This window comes from Choloepus didactylus, chromosome 11 (genome assembly GCF_015220235.1).
Source record: "Choloepus didactylus isolate mChoDid1 chromosome 11, mChoDid1.pri, whole genome shotgun sequence".
Classification (NCBI taxonomy): domain Eukaryota; kingdom Metazoa; phylum Chordata; class Mammalia; order Pilosa; family Megalonychidae; genus Choloepus; species Choloepus didactylus.
Genome location: NC_051317.1, coordinates 9,505,907 through 9,528,663, shown reverse-complemented (window position 1 = coordinate 9,528,663; position 22,757 = coordinate 9,505,907). Strand labels below are relative to the sequence as shown.

The window sequence follows — 22,757 nt, the reverse complement described above, 5'->3', positions numbered from 1 at the left end:
AGGTGGCACATGCTGTCAAACATTTCACAATCCATTTTTCTTCCCACTCAGAATGCACAATGCAAGGACTTAAGCAAAAGAAATGCTATCTCTTTAAAAATATTTGTGGTTTTGTTAATTTACATTGGAAAGAAGAGTGAAGTTTTAAAACAAAAATAAGAATTTTTGCTTCAGAAATTAAGTGTTGATATATTATCTTAAGAGAGTAGAAGCACCATTCAACCTAAGTTGACATATCATTCAAGATATTCCACTTATATATTGATGTCTAATGTTGAATGAAAGTTAAGCTCTCCTATTGGATCACAATTTTCAAAGATTTCATACTGATTTTTCACAGAATACATTTTTACAAGATAAATTCCCAGTAATGTGGCATGGGCAAATGCCTCAGGCCTTATTTCTCCTTCACATAAAGTTAACAACCAGAGAAGTAAGAAAGTCCATGTCCATGAAAATTCAGCATCCTTTAAAGTGCTTTCAAAAGCTAAGGAAAAAAAGATGGCGGCATAGGGAGGAGTGGAAGCTAGTTAGTCCCCCTGGAACAACTAATAAAAAAACAGGAACAACTAGTAAATAATCAAGAATAACTGTGGGGAGACAAACATGACAGTCCACTCATCATACACCAACCTGAATTAGGAGGAATGCCAGAGATCACAGCATAAAATCTGTAAGTAAAAACTGCGGATCGAAGTCGGGAGAACCCTCCCCCCACAGCCCGAGCTGCAAAGCCTCGTGGTGCTAGAGAGAAGCTCTCTCCCAGCAAGCAAATATACCTCAGCTGAGCTCCAAATGGGGTTTTAATTAGGAGTGTGGATTGCTCACTATGAGCTACAAATCCCCAACAAGCAGACAGAGGCTTTGGGTGATGACTGACCTTGGAGAGCTGGAGGGTCACCACAGACTAGACCTGATGGGGACTTTTGGTCCATGTTTCAGCTCAGTGGAGAAAGCTTCAGCCATTTGCAGTTCCCAGTGCTCTGACCCAGACAAGGGTGGAGATAGCATAGGCAGAGAAAGACCACAGAAATGCTAATGACTTCTCCCTAGGGGGTCTATCTTCTATAAGGGGAAAGGGGTGGGGCCCAGCTCTACTACCTGCCTTCCATTCAGTACCAGATCCCAGAGCCTGGAGGAAAACAGCCACAGGCCACACCTCCTTACATCAATCTGGAGTTACAGGGTGACAGGTGCCACCTCCTGGTCAGAAAAGCACAGTGACCTGAGGCATCACAGGGTGTACCAATTTTCTAAGACACATCCTCAGGGAAACCGGATACTGAATATTTCTTCCTTCTGGGACCTGAACCCATTCTGGTCTGGGAAAACCTGATTGGAGTAACCAAGGAAACCATGCCTAGACAACAGAAAACTACAACCTACACTAATAAAAATGAAGTTATGGCCCAGTCAAAGGAACAAACTTACACTTCAACTAAGATACAGGAATTGAAATACCTAATAATAAGCCAATTCAAAAAGCTTAGGGAAGATATGGCAAAAGAGCTGAACTGTATAATGGAAACACCAGGTGTACATAAGGTAGTAAGTGAAAGTTCAAAAAAACAACTGGCAGAATCTATGGAAATGAAAGGCACAATACAAGAGATGAAAGACACAATGGAAACATACAACAGCAGATCTCAAGAGGCAGAAGAAAACACTCAGGAACTGGAGAACAAGGCACCTGAACGCCTACACACAAAAGAACAGATAGAGAAAAGAATGGAAAAAAATGAGCAACATCTCCGGGAACTTAAGGACAAAACAAAAAGAATTTATGTATCATTGGTGTCCCAGAAGAAGAGAAGGGAAAAGGGGCAGAAGCAATAATAGAGGAAATAATCAATGAAAATTTCCCATCTCTTAGGAAAGACATAAAATAACAGATCCAAGAAGCACAGCATACCCCAAACAGAATACATCTGAATAGGCCTATGCCAAGACACTTAATAATCAGATTACCAAATGTGAAAGATAAAGACAGAATCCTGAAAGCAGCAAGAGAGAAACAATCTATCACATACAAAGGAAGCTTGATAAGACTATGTGTGGATTTCCTAATAGAAACCATGGAGGCAAGAAGGAAGTGGGGTGATATATTTAAGATACTGAAAGAGGAAAACCACCAACCAAGAATCCTATATCCGGCAAAACTATCCTTCAGATACGAGGGAAAGCTTAAATTATTCTCTGACAAACAGACATTGACCGAGTTTGTGAACAAGAAACCTGCTCTACAGGAAACACTAAAGGAAGCACTGCAGACAGAAAGGAAAAGACAGGAGTGAGAGGTTTGGAAAACAATTTTGGGAGATGGCAGCAGCAGCACAGCAATGTTAAGTACACTGAACAAAGATGACTGTGAATATGGTTGCAAGAGGAAGGCTGGGACCATGTGGGACACCAGAACAAAAGATGAACAATAGAGACTGGGACTCTATAACTCAGGGAAACCTAGGGTGCTCAACGATTATAATAAAAGGTACAAATATGTTTTTACATAAGGTAGAACAAATGAATGTCAACATTGCAAGGTGTTAAAAATAGGGTGGGATGGAGGGGATACAATCAATGCAAACTAGAGACTATAATTAACAGAAACATTGTATTATGCTTCCTTCCAAAGCTAAACATATATGGGGGGGTGGGGAATTGGGAAAGGGTATGGGACTCCTGGCATTGGTGATGTTGTCTGACTCTTTATTCTAATGCTATCTTTCCTTTTGTCACTTTCTAGCTATCAAGTTTTGTTTTTATTTGTTTGTTTTTCTCTTTCTCCTTTCTTTTCCTTTGCCTCTCTGCCTCTTTGACTCTTCCTCCATCTTTGTGGAAGATATGGAGATGTCCCTATATAGATAGTGGCAATGGTGCTTAATACATAAATACATGACTATATAGGGAACCAACGACTGTTTACTTAGGACAGAATGTAGGTGTGTGAACAAAACCATCTTAAAAGAGATGAGTTGATGAGGAAATCTTGAGGGCACTATATTGAGTGAAATAAGACAAACACATATGGACAAATATTGCAGGGTCTCACTGATATGAACTAGTTATAATATGTAAACTCATAGACATGAAATACAAGTTACCAGGATATAGAAATGAGGCTAAAGAATGGGGAGTGGTTGCTTATTATGAGCAGCATGTTCAACTAGGGTGAACTTAAATGTCTAGAAATGGACAGGGGTGATGGTAACATGTAATGAGAACAACTAACAGTGCTGAAAAGTGTGTGAAGGTGGTGGAAAGGGTGAGATCAGAGTCACGCATGTCACCAGAAGGAAAGCTGGAGGTTAAAAGATGAGAATGTATAAAACAGTGAATCTTGTGGTGGACAATGTCCATGATTAACTGTACAAATATTAGAAATCTCTCTCATGAACTAGAACAAATGTATGACACTATAACTAGAAGTTAATGATAGACAGGTATATAGGAAAAAATGTATATACCTACTGCAAACTATATACTACAGTTAGTAGTATTTTAACATTCGTTCATCAATAGTAACAAACGTACTATACCAAAACTATGAACCAATAATGGAGAGGGGCATGGTTAGGGGTATGAGAGGATCTGAGTTGTATGTGAACAATCTCAATAAAATATGTATATAAAAAAATTAAAGAAAACAAAAGAAAAAAATCCAGAATGCGGATTATTCTACAATTCAACTTTATCAGACTCTTCAAAAGTCAATGTTGGACTTCCTTGAAGATGGCAGATTAGGAGAGGCATAGCAAACTCTCTTCCATGAAAAAAACTAGATAGAGGCCAGAAAGTGCCCTAGAACAGCAGTTCCAGGGTGCGATCAACTGATCATGGACTTCTACAACCCACAGTGGGGACCTGGATGGAGAGGCAGAAGACAGGGCCTCAGAGGACAAGGTGAGTGTGTTCAGCCAGGACAACCACCGGTGGCTGAAGACTGGAGGCTGGAGCCAGCTGCCAAGCATGAGATGGAGCAGTTTTCCACACCCCATGCACCCATCTCAGCAGCTGGCTGGGGAGATAACCCTTCACAGGAGCTCCCCTGAGGGAACTCAGGATTCAGCAGACTTATGGTGACCACATTTGCTCTTCCTCCGCAGAAGCCCACAGTGTGCATAGCAGAGTGGGGGGAGAGGCAGGGGCACCACAGAGAAGCATCAGGAGCCCCTCCCCAATCCCAGAGACTTACAGGTACATGTGGAGAGGGACTGCAGTCCATTTGAGCTGGAGGGTGAGACAGGCAACTCCACAGCCCCAGAACCCCGGGAACCACAGGACCCACTATGCCCTGGAGCAGATGTCCTGCAGAACTTCAAAGGGCCTGCCGGGGTGGCAGTCTCCAGTGTATGTGGAGAACAGGTGCACTGACTGGATTTCCACACGGTTTGGACCCCACTCAGCAAATGGCTGAAGTTGGTGGAAAGCTGCCTTGAGGGTGAGAAGTGATTCAAGAGCAACATCTGCTGGTAAGACAGGGAAAGTACCCTTCATCAAGCTGTGGCTCTGCCAAAAAAAATAATATAATATATACATATAAATGATCAATAATCCTGCATTTTCCAAAATAACCTTATCAAGACAAGCAAATGCCTGAGGCCAACAGAAAATTATAAAGCACATGAACAAAAAAGAAGATATGGAGAAGCCAAAGAGCCAAATTAAAAAGCCAGAGGAGACAAGGAACTTGGAGCAATTCATCAAATATGAAAACACAAATCTCCAAACATCTGACAAATAAAAACCAAAGGATAAGATAGTTGATTCAAGAACTGCCTTCATAGTAATAACATTAAATACAAATGGATTAAACTCCCCAATTAAAAGATACACATTGGCAGAATGGATTAAAAAGTATGATTCATCAATATGACGTTTACAACAGACTCATCTTAGACCCAGCAACACAAAGAGATTGAAAATAAAACGATGGAAAAAATATTCCACGCAAGCTGCAACCAAAAGAATGCAGGGTAGCAATACTGATATTAGACAAATAGACTTTAAATGCAAAGATGTCATAAGAAACAAAGAAGGACACTATAATACTAATAAAAGGGAAAATCACCAAGAAGAAATAACAATCAAATGCTTATGCACCCAGTCAAGGTGCTTCAAAATACATGAGACAAACAATGGCAAAACAAGTAAGCAATAGATGTTTCTAAAATAATTGTGGGAGACCTCAATACACCATTCTCTTCTATAGATAGAACACACAGGACCAATACGGAAACTGAGAACCTAAAAATGTGATAAATGAGTAGTGAGACTTAATAGAAATAAATAGAGCATTACACCCCAAGTTACCAGGACATACATTCTTCTCTAGTGCTCATGGACCATTCTCTGGGATAGATCGCATACTGGGACGCAAAACAAGCCTTAATAAATTGAAAAAGATTGAAATTATTCAAAGCACATTCTCTAATCAGAAAGGAATACAACTAGAAGTCAAAAACCACCAAAGAACCAGAACATTCACAAATATGTGGAGGTTAAACAACAAACTCCTAAACAATTAGTGGGTCAAAGAAGAAATTGCAAGAGACATCAGTAAATATTTAGAGACAAATGAAAACAAGAACACAACATATCAAAACCTATGGGATGCAGCAAAGGCAGCACTGAGGGGGAAATTCATAGCTCTAAATGGATACATTGAAAAGGAAGAAAGAACTAAAATCAAAGACCTAACTGAACAACTGAAGAAGCTAGGGAATGAACAGCAAACTAACCATAAAGCAACAGAAGAAAAGAAACAACAACGATTAAAGCAGAAATAAATGACATGAAGAACAAAAAGAAAATAGACTAAATAAAACCTGAAGTTGGTTCTTTGAGAAGATCAACAAGATTGACAAACACTTCACTGGACTGACAAAGTCAAAAAGAGAGAAGACCCAAATAAAATCAAAAATGAGAGGGGGAACATTACTGTGGATCCAAAAGAAATTTTTTAAAAAAATTGTAAGAGGATACTACGAACAACTGTATGCCAACAACCTAGACAATTTACAGTAAATGGATAATTTCCTGGAAACACATGAATAGCCAAGACTGACCCAAGAAGAAATAGAAGACGTCAACAAACAAATCACAAGTAAAGAGATCCAATAAGTCATCAAAAAGCTTCCTACAAATAAAAGCCCAGGGCCAAATGATTTCACAGGGAAATTTTACCAAATTTTCCAAAAAGAACTGACACCATACCTGCTCAAACTCTTTCAAAAAATTGAAGGAAATGGAACACTACCTAACTCATTTTATGAAGTTAACATCACTTTAACACCAAAATCAGATAAAGATACTACAAGAAAGGAAAACTACAGGCTAATGTCTCTAACGAATATAGATGCAAAAATTCTCAACAAAATTCTTGCAAATCAACTCCAAAGACACATTAAAAGAATCATATACCATGACCAAGTGGGGTTCATTCCAGGCATGCAAGGGTGGTACAACATTAGAATATCAACCAATGCAATACAACAGATTAACATATTGAAAAGGAAAAATCAAACAATCATCTTGATAGATGCTAAAAAAATATTCGACAAAATTCAGCATCCTTTTTTGATAAAAACACTTCAAAGGTAGGAATTGAAGGAAACTTCCTGATTATGATAAAGTGCATATATAAAAAACCCAGCCAGCATAGTACTCAATGTTGAGACACTGAAAGCCTTTCCCCTAAGATTGGGAATGAGACAGGGATACCCAATGTCACTAGTATTATTCAACATTGTGCTAGAAGTTCTACACCAGAGCAATTCAGCAAGACAAAGAAATAAAATGCATCCAAACTGGAAAGGAAGAAATAAAACCGTCATTATTTGCAGGATGATATGATCATATATTTGGAAAATCCTGAGAAACTGACAACAAAGCTACTTCAGCTAATAAATTCAGCAAAGTGGCAGGATACAAGATTAATGTGCAGAAATCAATAATGTTCCTATACACTGGAAATGAACTGAAAAAACACTCAAGAAAAACATTCCATTCACAATAGCAACTAAAAATATCAAGTACCTAAGAATAAACTTAACAAGGATGTAAAAGATCTCTAGATAGAAAATTACAAAACTTTACTAAAAGAAATCAAAGAGGACCTAAATAGGTGGAAAGATATTCCTTATTCATGGGTAAGAAGGCTAAATGTCATTAAGATGTCAGTTCTTCCCAAACTGATCTACAGATTCAACACAATTCCAATCAAACTTCCAATAACTTACTTTGCAGACTTTGAAAAGCTAGTTATCAAATTGATTTGGAAGGGAAAGGGACCTCAAATTGCCAAAAGCATTCTAAAAAAGAAGAATGAAGTGGGAGAACTTACACTTCCTGACTTTAAAGCCTACTAGGAAGCCACAGTAGTGAAAACAGCATGGTACTGGCACAAAGATAGACATATTGATCAATGGAGCTGAATTGAGAGTTCAGAAATAGACCCCCAGATCTATGGTCAACCAGTTTTTGGTAAGGCCCCCAAATCCTGTGAAACGGGACAGAACAGCTTCTTCAACAAATGGGTTTGGGAGAACTGGATATCCATATCCAAAAGACTGAAAGAGGACCTGTTATGGTTGGGTTCATGTGTCAACTTGGCTAGATGGCCTAGCTGTCTGGTCAAGCGGGCACTGGCCTGACGATTCCTGTGAGGTTATTTGAGGCTGGTTGGTTTGTCGGATCATCAGTCAACTGACTACAGCTGACTGATGACTCATCAAGGGGCGTGCTTCCACAGTGAGAGAATGCAATTGGCTGGATTTGGTCCGGGTGATCAGTTGGAGGCTTATAAGCCGGACGGTTAGAGAACCTTCACTACTTCTTCAGCTGCTCAGTGAAGCTTTTCCTGGGGAGCTCGTCGAAGTTGCCAGTTCGTTTCCTGAGGAGTTCGTCAAAGTTGTCAGTTCGTTTCCTGAGGAGTTCTTCAAAGTTGCCGGTTCGTTTCCTGAGGAGTTCGTCAAAGTTGTCGTTTCGTTTCCCGAGGAGTTCGTCGGACGTCTTCCTTGGAGTTGACAGCTTGTTGACGGCTCTGCAGAATTTGGACTCGTGCGCTCCCGCAGTTGCGTGAGTCACTTTTACAATTTGATAATAAGAGACATCTCTCATTGATTCTGTTTCCAAGGAGAACCCCAACTAATACAGGACCCTTACCTCACCCCCTATATAAAAATTAACTCATTGTGGATCAAATACCACAATGTAAGAGAAAGAACCATAAAACTCCTAGAAGATATGTAAGGAAACATCTTCAAGACCTAGTATCAGGAGGTAGCTTCTTAGACCTTACACCCAAAGCACAAGCAATGAAGAAACAAAAGATAAACGGAAACTCCTCAAAATCAAAAGCTTCTGTACCTCAAAGGAATTTGTCAAAAGTAAAGGGGCAGCCAATTCAATGGGAGAAAATATTTGGAAACCATATATCTGATAAGACTGATATCTAGCATATATAAAGAAATCCTACAACTCAACAACAATAGTACAAACAGACCAATTATAAAATGGGCAAAAGATATGAAAAGACATTTTTCTGAAAAGGAAATACAAATGGATAAAAAACACATGAAAAAATGTTTATCTTCACTAGCTATTAGGGAAATGTAAATCAAAACAACGAGATATCATCTCACATCAATAAGAATGACTGCCGTGAAACAAACAGGAAACTACAAATGCTGGAAAGGATGTGGAGAAATTGAAACTGTTTTTCATTGCTGGTGGGAATGTAGAATGGTACAGCTCCCATGGAAGACAGTCTGTTGGTTCCTCAGAAAACTGCATATCGAGATACCCGATGATCCAGCAATGCCACTTCTTGGGATATACCCAGAATATCTGAAAGCAGTGAGATGAACATAGATTTGCACACTGATGTTCATAGCAGCTTTCTTCACAACTGCCAAGATATGGAAACAATCTAAGTGTCTTCCAACAGACAAGTGGATAAACAAAATGCGGTATATACACACAATGGAATACTATACAGCAGTAAGAAGGAACGAGGCCCTGAAACTTTTGACAACATGGATGAACCTTTAAGACATAATGCTGAGTGAAATAAGTCAGACACAAAAGGAGAGATATTGTATATTACCAATATTACCACTGCTATGAACTCCAAGAACAAAGTAAAATCAGTGTCTTATAATGTAGAATATAGGGAACTCGAGATAGACTGAAGATAGTGAACGGGGAATGATAACCTAATATGTACAGACATGTTAAAGAGTATGAACATAAAGGTATGGAAATGAACAGGGGTGATGATTGCTCATTAATGGGATTATAAGTATCAGTACTGCATTGAAGGCAAACATGATAAAAAATGGTTGTTGAAAGACATGTATCCCACAGATTAGCACTACAAATATAAATAAGTGTTTGCATAATATACTTCTAAGGCATGACGCTGGTACAAAGAGTTAGCAACAGAGTGGTACATGGAAAAAACTATCCATTGTATATTATGGTCTATATTTAATAAGAGTATCTTATCAGTACTACATTAATACTAAGGATGAATAATTAGGGTCTGATAAGAAATTTGAGGTGTTTTGTGTTATGATAATTGTTTAAAATTGAGAGTGATGATGACTGCACACCTAAGTGAAGATAATGTGAGATACTGTTTATCTTGGACAGAATACATGCTATGTGAAATTAGGAATCCCCTACTTAAAAAGTCAAGACCTCAATCTTTAGGCTTGCTCTTATGAATCTTATGGCTATAAAAGGGAAGCTGAGACTATCTATAATTATGCCTAAGAGGCACCTCCACGGAATTTCTTTTGTTGCTCAGATGTGGCCTTTCTATAAGTTCAACTCTGCAAATAAATTCCTTATCCTTCCCCCTTTACAGGACATGACTCCCAAGGGACTGAATCTCCCTAGCGATGTGGGACACGACTCCCAGAAATGAGTTTGGCCCTGACGTTGAGGGACTGAAAATGCCTTCTTGACCAAAAAGTGAAAAAGAAAGGTAACAAAATAAGGTTTCAGTGGCTAAGAGATTTCAGATAGAGTCAAGGGGATGTCCTGGAGGTTACTCTTATGCAAGCTCCACCTAAATATCCCAAAGGGCCCAGTATCCCAAGCCCTAACCAACAGTTGTCCTGAAATGTGTAGGTCCATATCTGAGATTCTATATTAAGTTTCACTCGCTAAGTTTATCTCTGAAACTTAAATCCACCAGAGTGTTCCTACACCAGATAAGTCCCAAAACCCAGAGGCAACAGCCTCTTCAAGAATATCATCCAGATGCAGCCCCTTCCCCATAATGTTGACATCCCTTTTCAATATGAACAAGTTAGGGTGGTCACTGCCTAGACATCCCTGAAGACCAAGAAACTGATTAATCAAGAGGAAGAGGTAGTAACAGACAAGATAGGATTCAACAAAAGATTACAAATACTGACTCTTTATATAAATATATATATATATATACACACATATATATATATTTAGATGCTAGGGAATTAGAACAGCTAGAAAGAAATAACTGAAATGGTGGACTTGTAACCCATAATATTCTTTGAAATTTGCTCTATAGCTACTCGTTAAATTCTACTTTGACAGTTATCACCTTTCTGTATATATCTTATATTTCATAGTAAGGAAATAACTGAAACTGTGGAACTGTAACCCATAACATTTTGAAATTTACCCTACTTGTTAAATTGTACTTTGAAAGGTATCACTGTTCTGTATATGTTATATTTCACAAATTAAAAATATAACAAAATAGTGCCCTGGCTTTCAAAACATTTAAAAAAGTCAAGGTCATGAAAAACATAATAAAACAAAACAAAAACAAAAATTAAAAATAAAGGCAACACCTATTAGAATATCTAAAAATTTTAAAACATAGCTTACCAAGTATTGGCAAGGAGGAAATGGAAGTCTCAGACACTGCTGGTAATATAAAATATTATAAGCATATTGGAAAACAATTTAGTAGTTTCTTAAAATGTTAAACACAGATCTACTATATGACCCAGCTATTCCAGTCCTAGAAATATATTCAAGACAAAAGAAAACATATGTCCACATAGACTTGTACACAAATATTCATAGCAGCTTTATTTGTATTAGCCAAAAAAACAACCCAGAGGCTCATCAATAGGTTAACAGATACACTGTGACCTATCCATCAACTGTAATGCTACTTGGCAATAAAAATAATTGATTGGTGCAAAAACACGGAGTAAACTCAAAATAATTATGCTGAGGGAAAGAAATCAGACACAATATAGTAAAGACTTTATGATTCCATTTATATGAAATTCTAGAAAATGTAAACTAAACTTGAGTGACAGAAAGAAGATCCGTGATTACTAGGGGATGTGAGATGAGATAGGAAGAGGTCCAAAAGGAAAGATTACAAAGCTTTGGCGGTAGTGTAATTTTTCTATCTTGATTGTGGTGATGATTTCATGGGTGTATATGTGCCTGATCTTATAAAGTTACGCACTTTAAATATGTGCAGCTTATGTCATTTATGCCACAATTTAAAAATAGATGGTAAAGCACAATTATAAAAATGTGCTATCATCAATTGTAATAAATGTTCCACACCAATGCAAGGTGTTAATAATACGGTGGTATAAGGGAATCCTGTATTTTATGCATGATTGTTCTGTAAACCCACAACTTTTCTAATTAAAAAAAAAAATAGATGGCAGGCTTCTTCTAGATTAAAAATTCATTGCAATGTGTGAACATTCATTGAACCCTTCTTAAAGAAACTTACAAAATATAATTGCAGGAGAGTTGAGGAAATTTACATATGACTGGACAAGTAATGTGGAATTCTGGTTATTTTTCTCTGGCTGTAACAGTATTGTAGGGAAATGTTATTTCTTAAAAGAGGCATGCAAAAGAATATAGGGTGAAGGGTCTATTACTGAAAATGCAATCATGGAATCAAATAAAAGAAAAATACACATATATACACACACAGATAAAGTAAGATATGTAAAGCTATAATGGTATATAATGCTAACGTTGAATCTAGGTTGAGGGTATACAAATGTTCAACCCACTCTTTTTTTGCTTTTTTTGTATTTATGTAGATTTTCGTAAAAGGATTGGGGAAAAAAGGTTAATATATTCCTTTATTCTCTTTCATTTTACTGTTGTCTTCATTCAACACACAACAATACTCAGTAGGAATGTCTTTTAAATATCCTCTTACGTAGCAGAAAACGATAGTCATAAAATGTCCAATCATTTAATTGGTGAACATTCATTCTCTCTCTGAGGGGCAAGGAACATTCCATAGATATCAGTTTAAGCTGTTAATGAAGCAGCTATTCTAGTTGATCTATCATCATCATCTCCCCTAACTACTACTAGCACTATGTTCCATAGTTTTTACATGTATTGTTCTCATGTAACTCTCTTAACAGTCCTACAATACAGATATTATTATCATCATCCCTATTTTGCAGATGTGAAATCAACACAAAGAGATTAACTAACTTGCCCAGAGGTGGACAGTGTTCCAGTTTGCTAAAGCTGCCAAAATGCAATATACCAGAAATGGACTGGCTTTTAAAATGGGGGTTTATTAGTTCACAAATTTACATTTCTAAAGCCATGAAAATGTCCCAATTAAGGCATCAACAGGAGGATACCTTCTCTGAAGAAAGGCCGATGGCCTCTGGGGTTCCTCTGTCACATGGGAAGACACATGGCCGGAGTATGCAGGTCTTCTCCTGGGGTTAGCGTCTGGTTCTATGGATTTCTTCCAAAATTTCTCCGGGGTTCTATCTTAGCTTCTCCCAGGGGCAAACTCTGGATTACATATCTTAGCTTCTATCTCTCAGCTTCTCTGAGTGCTTTCTCTCTCTCTCTCTCTCAGCTCTCTTAAAGGACTCCAGTAAAGAATTAAGACCCACCTTGAATAGGTGGGGTCACATCTCCATGGAAATAATCTAATCAAAAAGTCCCATCCACAATAGGTCTGCCCTCACAAGAGTGGATTAAAAGAAGATAGTCTTTTATGGGGTACATAACAGATTCAAACCAGCACACACAGGATAACCCGAGGAATGGGTATTTAAGCCCCAGGCAGTCTGAATCTACAACTTATACTCTTAAGTTTGTGGTCATAAGCCTCAACGCCAAGGAGAGCCTGGCAGGAAACAGTGAGTGAAACACACCAGGTGGTGGTGTGGACCCTGACACACTGGTGCATTTGCTCACTGCTCCTGGGCCAATAATTGTCATTACTTTGGATTTTTCAAGAAGAGCCAGAAATTTGGATTTTTAGGTGACTTTTCTTGGTTGTTTTGTTCATTTGTTTGTTTGTTTTACCTTATTCCATTTTTTTAACACAGTGCTGATAAGAAGCAAATTTAAGTAAAATTTTTAAAGAGTAATACAGCCCACAAACTGCCAGTTTGCGATATATGGTAAGCCTCTTGGCATTGTTACATTAAGAAAGACCACTCAGACTTTCCAAGAAATTCTTTTTGGAATCCACGATCTAAGCCAGAAGTCAAAAAGTCTACCTCTCTTCATGAATCCCTAATCAATGATAATTATAAAACTAGAAACTTCCACCACACCAAAACACTAGATGACAATAGGTTTTGTGGGATGCACAACAGGCAATACAAGTGTAGAAAGACACTATACCTTTATCCTGCCTTCTACTTTAGCAAACTGCAGGCGTTTCTGAGAATCTCAATGCAAGCACAGTCTCTGCTCTAGTGCCCAGTATCCAGTAGCACATCCCATTCTTCACCTAATCACTAGGCTTAGCTCCTCACTAATGGACCTTAATTTGGGGCCAAAGTGAAAGGGAAAAGGGAAAGGAAAAATCCCCTTGAGTATGCACATCTCATGTAATCCTCCATAAATGAAAACGTTGGTGCTAACAAACCAATAGGCAGGTGTGACAAGGCAGTGCAAAATAAACATCAAGGTAAGTAGGCCGAGACCTCAGTCTTGGGGCTTGCCCTTATGAAGCTAGTTACTGCATAGGAGAGGCTAAGCTACTCATAATTTTGCCTAAGAATCACCCCCAGAGAACCTCTTCCATTGTTTAGGTGTGGCCTCTCTCTCTAGTCCAACACTGCAGGTAAACACGCTGCCCTCCCCCATACATGGGACATGACTTCCAGGGGTGTAAATCTCACTGGCAAAGTGGGACATGACTCCTGGGGATGAAATGGGATACAGCATCATGGGATTGGGAAAGCTTTCCTGACCAAAAGGGGAAGAGAAATGAAACAAAATTAAGTTTCAGTGGCTGGGAGATTTCAAATGGAGTGAAGAGGTCATTCTGGAGTTAACTCTTACGTGTTACATAGATATCCCTTTTTAGTTTTTAGTTTATTAGAAGGAAATATTTGAAATTGTCGAATGGCAATCTAGTAGACTTGATTCTAGAAGACAAGTGTATAACTATATAGCTTACACAATATGACCATATGGTTGTGAAAACCTTGTGGCTCACACTCACTCTACCCAGTGTATGGACAAATAAGTAGAAAAATGGTGACAAAAAGTAAATGAATAATATGGGGCAGGAGAGGTATGGGATGTTTTGGATATTCTTTTTGCTTTTATTTTTATCCTTATTTTTATTTTTTGGAGTAAAGAAAATGTTCAAAAATTGATTGTGGTGATGAATGCACAACTATATGATGATACTCTGCACAACTGTATTATACTTTGGAAGACTGAATGGTATGTGAATATATTTCAATAAAAAATGGTAAAAAAAAATCAAGGTAATAATAGCAATGATTGAGCACTTATTATACACTAAGTATTGAATAAGCCATTCTCTATCATCACTAGTCCTCTCAGGAAGATTCTTAGGGCCATTTCATAAATGGAGACACTGAGACTCAAAGAGAGAATGCCTGTCTCTGCCAGGGTTTCACCTTCAGTAAATGCCAGAATTAGGATTCAAATTCAGACCTTGTTCCAGCACTTGAGGTCTTTCCATCCTAACACTCTATCTCAAGAAGCAAAGGTTTGTAGCAAAGAGAAATAAGGATTAGCAAAAAAATCACTAAAACAATATTCAGGGCAATGGATGTACAACTCCCTTTCCTAAGCTCCAGCCACCGGTCCACCAAGATTTGAGCTGTGTTTCTCACAGCCTGGCATGACACCAATGCATCAGAATCAGGAGGGAAGCTCATTTAAAATGTAGATTCCTGGTTCCTTCTCCAGACTTAATAAACCTATGTATCTAGGGTAGAGACCAAGAATGTGCATTTTTAACCAAGCTCCCATAGTGAACTTTTAGCCAGTTTTGCAGGGAAATTACTGAGCTTAATGATTCAGAAAAGAAAAAAGGGAGAATCTAGAAATGTCTACCAGATATTCAAAAATAAAAAGAATTTTCAAAGTAATGACCCAGGAAGAAGCTTTTGCTGTCAGACTTCCTTTTTTTAGAGGAGTAAATATTACCAACAAACATCTGAAAGAAATCTAGTCCATTTATTTTACTTGTTTTGACATCTGCAGATAATGACAAGCTTGAGAGAAAAACAGGTTTAGGGATTGCAGCAATTAGTTAATTTGTGACTGATTATTAAAAAAATAATATATGCAGCTCTGTTCTTCTCCAGAGGCCGGAGTTACAAATTACTATCGTTGTTGCTGTTGTGGCTGCCCCTGCTGATGTTATTGTTGTTTTTAAAGGACTACACCCACCATCTGTCTGTGAATATTAATATTGTTTTAGGTTTGTTGGGTTACCATAGCCACCTCAGCTCCCTTCTTCCAGCAGGATTTGATGCACTGGAAATCAGAATTATGAAGGAGTCCACAAATATAAATGAAATCTTGGATGCAGTTATATCTGACAATGGTCTCTTTACCTCCTGCAATTCTTTGTCTTGCTCGTTTTGGTACATTGACCCAACTGCATGAACATGCTTCCAGTCCACTACCCCTCTCACACCTGTGTTCTAGGCCATGCTATTATCCGCACCCATGGATACCCCTGCTAACCCTTCACTGTGCTCATTTGAACCCTAAGACACATTCTCCACCAATCTTTTTGGCAACACTTCCTCCACCTTCTCTCCTAAATTGAAATCTGGATTTTCCCTGATAATCAATCATAATGCTGAACTCTTAAGTGTACACAGATCATGGTGATGTTATTTTTTGGTCCAACAATTGCTAGTACCATCATCCCAATATCTACTGAATTAGTAGTATGTTGGTATTGGACTCAATTGCTCTGCTTCTTCCACTGTTTCACCATTTCCTTTCAGCACTCCTCCCTCCTTTTAACTCCTCCATCCTGTTGTATACCATTCTCTTCTTCATCTTCTGACAGCTGACGGACCCTGGCTTCGGCTACTTTATCTCCTCTACTCCAAAGCTGCTGCTTCCATTCCATTCTTTGTTGATTTATATTCTACCTTATAGACCCAGATCAAATGCTACCATCATGCCACTTCTTTAAGTTTTTCTGACATTTGCTCTGTGTACCCAAAGCACGTGGAACAGTAGGATGTGGTGATTAGGAGGGTGGTCCCTGGAGTCAAACTACTATCATCCTGGGTTTACCATTTGCTGCTACTGTAATTTGGGGAAAGTTACTTAACCATTCTAGGCCTCAGTTGCCTCAACCATAAAATGGTGACAATAACATCATCTATTTCTTAGGCTCATTGTGACGATTAAAAGAGATAACTCCAGAGCATAATTTAGACAGGTTGAAGGCATGAGAAATCCCAATTCAGACTGGCATAAATACAAAAGTGTTTTACTGACTCACTTATTTTGAAGTTCAGAGGAAATGTAGGCTTCAGGCTTGGTTTGATTCAGCCACAAGATCAAGAACCTGGCTTCCTTCTCTCATTGCGTGGTGGCTTCTGAAGTGTCAGACTCAGTCTCAGCCTGGCTCTTCCTCATGGTTCCAAGAGGCTTCCTCATACGAAACAAAACAGTGAACAAAATGATCATTTAAAGAAGCTCTCCCAGAAGAGTAAGGAAAAACCTTTCCACAAACCCTCAGAAAACCTCTCTTCCTATCCTCTCACCCAAAAGAAACAGCAAGCCCTTTCCTGAAACAGTGCCTGGGGCACAGGAATTCCATGTGCTAATTGCCTCAGACATGCTTACATGGACCAGTCACTGTAGCATGGAGGAGGAGCGGGTTGGGAAATATCAGTACCCCTATAAACTGCACAATAAGTATGAGATGGTGAAGGAGAAGGTGATGGATATTGGGGAGATGATGTTACATCAACCATGGGGAGTCAAGCCCTCAGCTAACAATTGGCAATTAGTAAACACCAATCTAAAGTTAGCACTTATGACTGTGCTATTTGTACCATTAATGACTACTCATTCTTCTTTGAAATATCCTGTGCTATTTAAATGAGTGCCTCTCCATACCCTCCCATCCCCAAGCTTGTAAAATACTTCAGGCAGTTTGTTTTATTGATCATTTCTACCTCTAACATGGCCCACCCTAAACTCTGTGCCCAGCAGGGTACATAAGAAGAACAGGGCTTCAGTAAATGCTGGTTGAATACATGAAACGACCATAAAAATGATCCTTCTCAATGCCAAAGTCTCTCTCTGGCAGGAATTAGAGATTACTCAACTCTCTTATGGCATTCAGCAAAAAACAATTTAGTGCATTTTAAAAATATTCTTTCTTTTACAAAATAGTATTATTAACCCATTACTGATTACACAGATACAGAAAGCAATTATGTCTTTGGTGTTTTCTAACTAATCAGTAAGTTTATCCTTTATCACAATTACATGCAATTTATTTTTTATTAGGTTTCTTTTATAATAACTTGTAAAGTAGATGATTCCATTTGACCAGAGTGGGTACCCTAAGAAAAATACCATGAAACAATTTTTTGATCAGTGTACCCTCATTACAAAAGCTAAGAAATTTTCAAATGAATAAGTTTTAACTCAGGTCTATAGATTTCAAAACCACAGATTGTAAGGAAAAACTTTAGTATTATACCCAGTGTGAAGTTACAAGATAGGAAAAGATTTCCCTGTTAAAATAAATCTTTAAAACGTCTCACTTTCCACAAAATATAACTAATCAATTTTAATCCAACATAAAGAGACATATGCCTCATCTTCTCCAATTTTTTGGTAAATAGCATCACTTCTAAATAAGTTTATTTCAATGCTTTTGAGTAGTAGGTAATATTAGCAATTCTACAATGTGACCAGCAAATGCATAGCTGAATTTTTAGATAGATATGATAAATTTCTCTGTTTGTGAGTTGTTGCTTTTTTTTTTTTTTTTTTAGTTCTTTGTATCTCTTTTAAGGTCTGTAGGATTTCAGATTTTTATCAACTGAAAATTATCCTACTTTTAAAAAATATAATATTAACTTGAATGTCTTTAAAAGAAGAATGACTATAAAATATACTGGCTGCCTTAGAATAAAATGAGAGGAAATGTGGATTCTCTGTCATTCAACTACAAGGCTGTAGCAGTGGAGAACTTTTGCTTCTTGTCTATAGAGACCACGCAGTGAATTTTAAGAGTAGAATCTGATGGAAAGAGTACAACAAGAAATGTTCTCAGAATATAAACTAGTCAGACCACTTGAGTATCATAAAAATATAATCATACATTTTAAATTCATAGAAATAGCACAAGGGCCCAATCTAGGTAACACTACATAAAGCTATATTATACATGTTGCATTTAATAATTCATATGCTGACCAGTCACATTTTTATTTCAAGTGCTTCTCAAAATTGCATGTTTATCTCTAGCCACACGATTTACACCATCCAATACAAAGTAAAGCCTTAGAAAATAATGAAACAACATAAAGGATAGTTAATGTAGTGAACAGTAGTATATCCCCAGAGAATTTGATGCCCGCTCAAACTCAGTGACATAGCTATTGTAACCTGAGGCCAGAATGTTAAATAAATTTGATCTGTTTCTGTGCATTGGGGATCAGGTCCTAAAACACCTGGCTGCATTGTCATGTGGGGTCTAACCAGGAAATCACTCTCCCAAAGCAAAATCCAGGGAAGAAAGAAGGCACCTTTCATCCTACAATAGCTGACTAAATAGCTGAAAGGCTGTGCAACATAATCATTCCATTACCTCTGTTAGGTTTGGGTTGTCAGTCACACAAGCAAAGCTTTTCAAGTTTCCTCAGTAATCAGATTTTTTGATGGAACAGCCAAAGTTCACTCAAACATGTATTCCCCACTGACTCCACTTCTTTGGTGACCCTAAGTATAGTTAACAGTTATGGGTGTAATCAGTACAATGGAAAGGATCCTACCCTAGGTAATATTTTAAAAATTACCTACTTGCAGAAGATAAACATAGCCAATAGGCTATAGAAAAGATGCTCAACATCGCTCATTATTAAAGAAAAACAAATTAAGAGAAAAATCAAATGCCAGGTTTAGCCATAAAATCTAAACAATTAAGGATCTGAAACAAATGGGAAAATTTCTCACTGATGAGAGGATAAGCTGATGCACTTTTCTTTGACTCTATCGTCTATTTTTGAACTTGCATACATTTGAACCAGTAATACCATTTCTATAAATGTGTCCCTTATAAGTGTACAAAGATACATGCATAAGGATATTACACTGTTGAACAAGGAAATAGCTAAATTAATTATAGCAAATCTATACAATGGAATGTCATGAAGCATCTAGAAAGAATGAGATAAATCTTTATCACCTATTGAAAATATTCAAATTACACTGCAAAGTAAAGAAAAGCATACTGGATAATAAATACCTATAATATGATTCCCATCTGTTTAAGAAAAGGATATATATACTTATACATATATGTACTTGTATATGCATAGAAATTTCTGGAAGTACTCACAAAATGCTGATAGTCTGAGGAGTGGGACTCTAAACTGGGAGTGAGGTCAATGTGGAGCAGAACAGGACCTTAACTTTACATCTTATCCTTTATTTATTTGTTTAAAATATTCACAATGAGACTGGTAAGAGGTTCTCTTTCTCCCTTATCTTTCTTATACAAGGGTGAAAATGGATGCTAAACATCCAGTGTGAAGAGCCTGTGACTCACTGGGAGCCCTGAATGTCTGTCCAACTATATAAACACGAGTGTGTGTGTGTGCACACACACATGCACACACATCTCACCCCGTTCCACCAGTTTCTGAAACCTGGTATCAGTTTACATGCCCCTAATATTGTGGCAATTCTTCATTACTCTCTGGATATTCTACTTTCAAGGAACAATGGAAGGAATGGACAGAGAACAGTATTAATTTTGGCACTGTTGTCCCCTAATACCTAGCTTAGATATTTCAAAAGAGAAAGTTACATCTTATATATTTTTTGCATTCCCAAAACAGAGGGAAATAAATTTTTCCCAGGTAGTATCAGTGACACAAGGAAATGCTTCCTCTTGCTCTCTATTTCAATCAATCTTGAAAGAAAGACTGGGGCAGAAACACTTAAAATATAACTCTGCTGTTAGTGAAAACCACAAGAATGATGAAACTATATTCATAATGTTGTTGAAATACAACACGAATCATGGGGCTCTGACAGGCATTGAGATTTATGACTCCTTTCACCATTCCAAATCACAAAAACACGAAAATGCTACCCTCTATGTCAGTGGTCTCCAAAATATATTGACATCACACTCCGCAGTAAAAAAAAAAATTAAAAAAAATAAAAAAATTGAACGAGCATCCCATTATTTGTTTATAAATTACATTTATCATACCAGCATATTACTATGTTATGTACATTGCCGAAGATAAAAATTTAAATGAAAATGGGTGAGATTTTAAATGTTTGGAAAACATACCTTCCTGCATCCAGTGGGATACAGTTCCCAACAACTCAAACAGCAATTAGCAGGTTATCTCACACACAGTTATAAAATTATACCCTTAAAATATCACACCTTGAGAGAGCAGGGTGAAAAGCCAACAGCAGCAGCCGACCGCGGCCTGCCTTCTTCCATCCATCGATGCCCTGCGCGCGGGCGGCGGCTGACCAGGAAACAACGGCCCCGCACGTGGCACCCGCCCTGAGGAGGCCGGGAGTCCTCACCGCGGCTGCGCACTGGCCCGGTGCAGGCTCTGAGGCCGCGGCGGAAGCCTCCCCTCCCACCCGTGCACGGTGTCCTGACGGCGGCGACCTCTCCAAATCTGGACCCAGCCGGCTGCCGAGTTTCCCTGTGCAAACCTGCGGGGCTGCGAGCGAGGTGGAGCGAGGAGAAGGGCGACTTCCGACTTCTGGAAGCTGCGGAGGGCGGTTAGGGGACTCGACGAGGGCCAGAAAACGAGTCTGCCAGGACTCCAGCGCAGCCACCCTGCAGGCCACGGAGCCGTGCAGATCGGGACCTGAGATGGCCGGCCCAGCCCGAGTGGACGAGATGCCAAAGTGTCCTGACAGCCGCGGGCAAAGGCCTTTAAAGGGCTCGAAAAGTGAGCAGAGCCCTAGAAGACCACGGGTGCAACCGGTAGCGGGCCATTGGCTCGTTGGTCTTCTTTCTAGAAGACCCTGCTTGAAAGCAGAGCAGTAGAACACTGTGCACATTTGTCCAATAAGAAGTGCCGACCACTCGCTGGAAAGATTTACTGGCCCTTTGTAGAAGGCCTGTGTATGTAAGATAAAAACGCTGCTTTCATTTTACACCACCACTCCCCAACCTTTTAAAAGAAAACTTTTACCACACCTGTGCTTTCTAGCTGTAAAGAGGTCGCCAGAATATGATAATGTGGAGTTAGAAAAATCAAACGTCTTGTAATGTCCATTTGTTAGGAAAAATGTAATCTCAGAAATGTCTTCTGGAAATGACTTTGAAATGGAATTGAGACTCTGGAACTGACTCTGGGAGGACACACATGCAAGTTTGTTCTGTGGGTTAGAGTACATGGAACAGAAGGTTGAGAAAAGAGATGAGGGTTCTATGCCAGACTGGTCACATTTAGAAGATATTTTTGAAATTATAACCATTGTTCTATGTGTGCATCTTATTCCTCACTACTCTATGTGTAGACAGTACTAAGTACTTTTTGAAGTATATCTTCTGCCTAGATGTTGTGAAGTGCCTGACATACGTTAAAAATTTTTGTAATTCTCTTTCTGTTAAAATTCATATGAAATATTGTGGGGCTTTTTGAAATGGCCAAACCACCTCTCTGAGCAGTACACATTTTGTGCATTGCTTTGGGGGAAGAGGGAGAAAGAAGTGCAAAGGGCTCTATGCCAGTGTGTTCATAATGAAGCAACATTAACCATTGTCATTATGTTCGTGCATTTTGTTTTACTTTGCTGTGTATATAGTGTGTATAATGGACAAACACATTCTAATTTACAGCATCTAGTCTTCTAAATGTTAAAGAGGTGGCCAATGTATGACAAAAATAGTTAGTAAACTAATACATCTTGTACATTTTGTGTTAAAAATCCCAGGAAATTTTGTCCTCTGAAATTTTGAGCATGATAGCCCCAGGGTTGGTGGAGGAAGGATAAAAGGGAAGGGTTCTAGACAGAATGTTCATAATTAGAAGGCACTTTCAGATTAACTATTGTTACATGTGTGCAGTTTGTTCAAGACTGCTTTGTATACAGTGGACAAACAAGTCCTTATTTGAAACATCTAGTCTGTCCAGATGTTTAAAAGTCCCAATGTATGTTAAAAGTAGAAGTAAAATATTACTTTGTAAATATCATTTTGCTCAACTTCATAGGAAATAGTGTGTTTTGGAAATGGGATTGTTAAACCATCTCTGTGAGCA

General features: G+C 38.3%; 1 long non-coding RNA gene across 1 annotated transcript in view; it reads right to left on the bottom strand.

Annotated features, from left to right (window-relative positions):
- Positions 1–17,010, bottom strand: part of LOC119506455 — a 119,328-nt gene extending 102,318 nt beyond the window's left edge. Inside the window, exon 1 of the long non-coding RNA XR_005211002.1 lies at positions 16,769–17,010. This is a non-coding gene — a long non-coding RNA (uncharacterized LOC119506455). The remainder of the gene's footprint in view (positions 1–16,768) is intronic.
- Between the last annotated feature and the right edge of the window lie 5,747 nt (positions 17,011–22,757).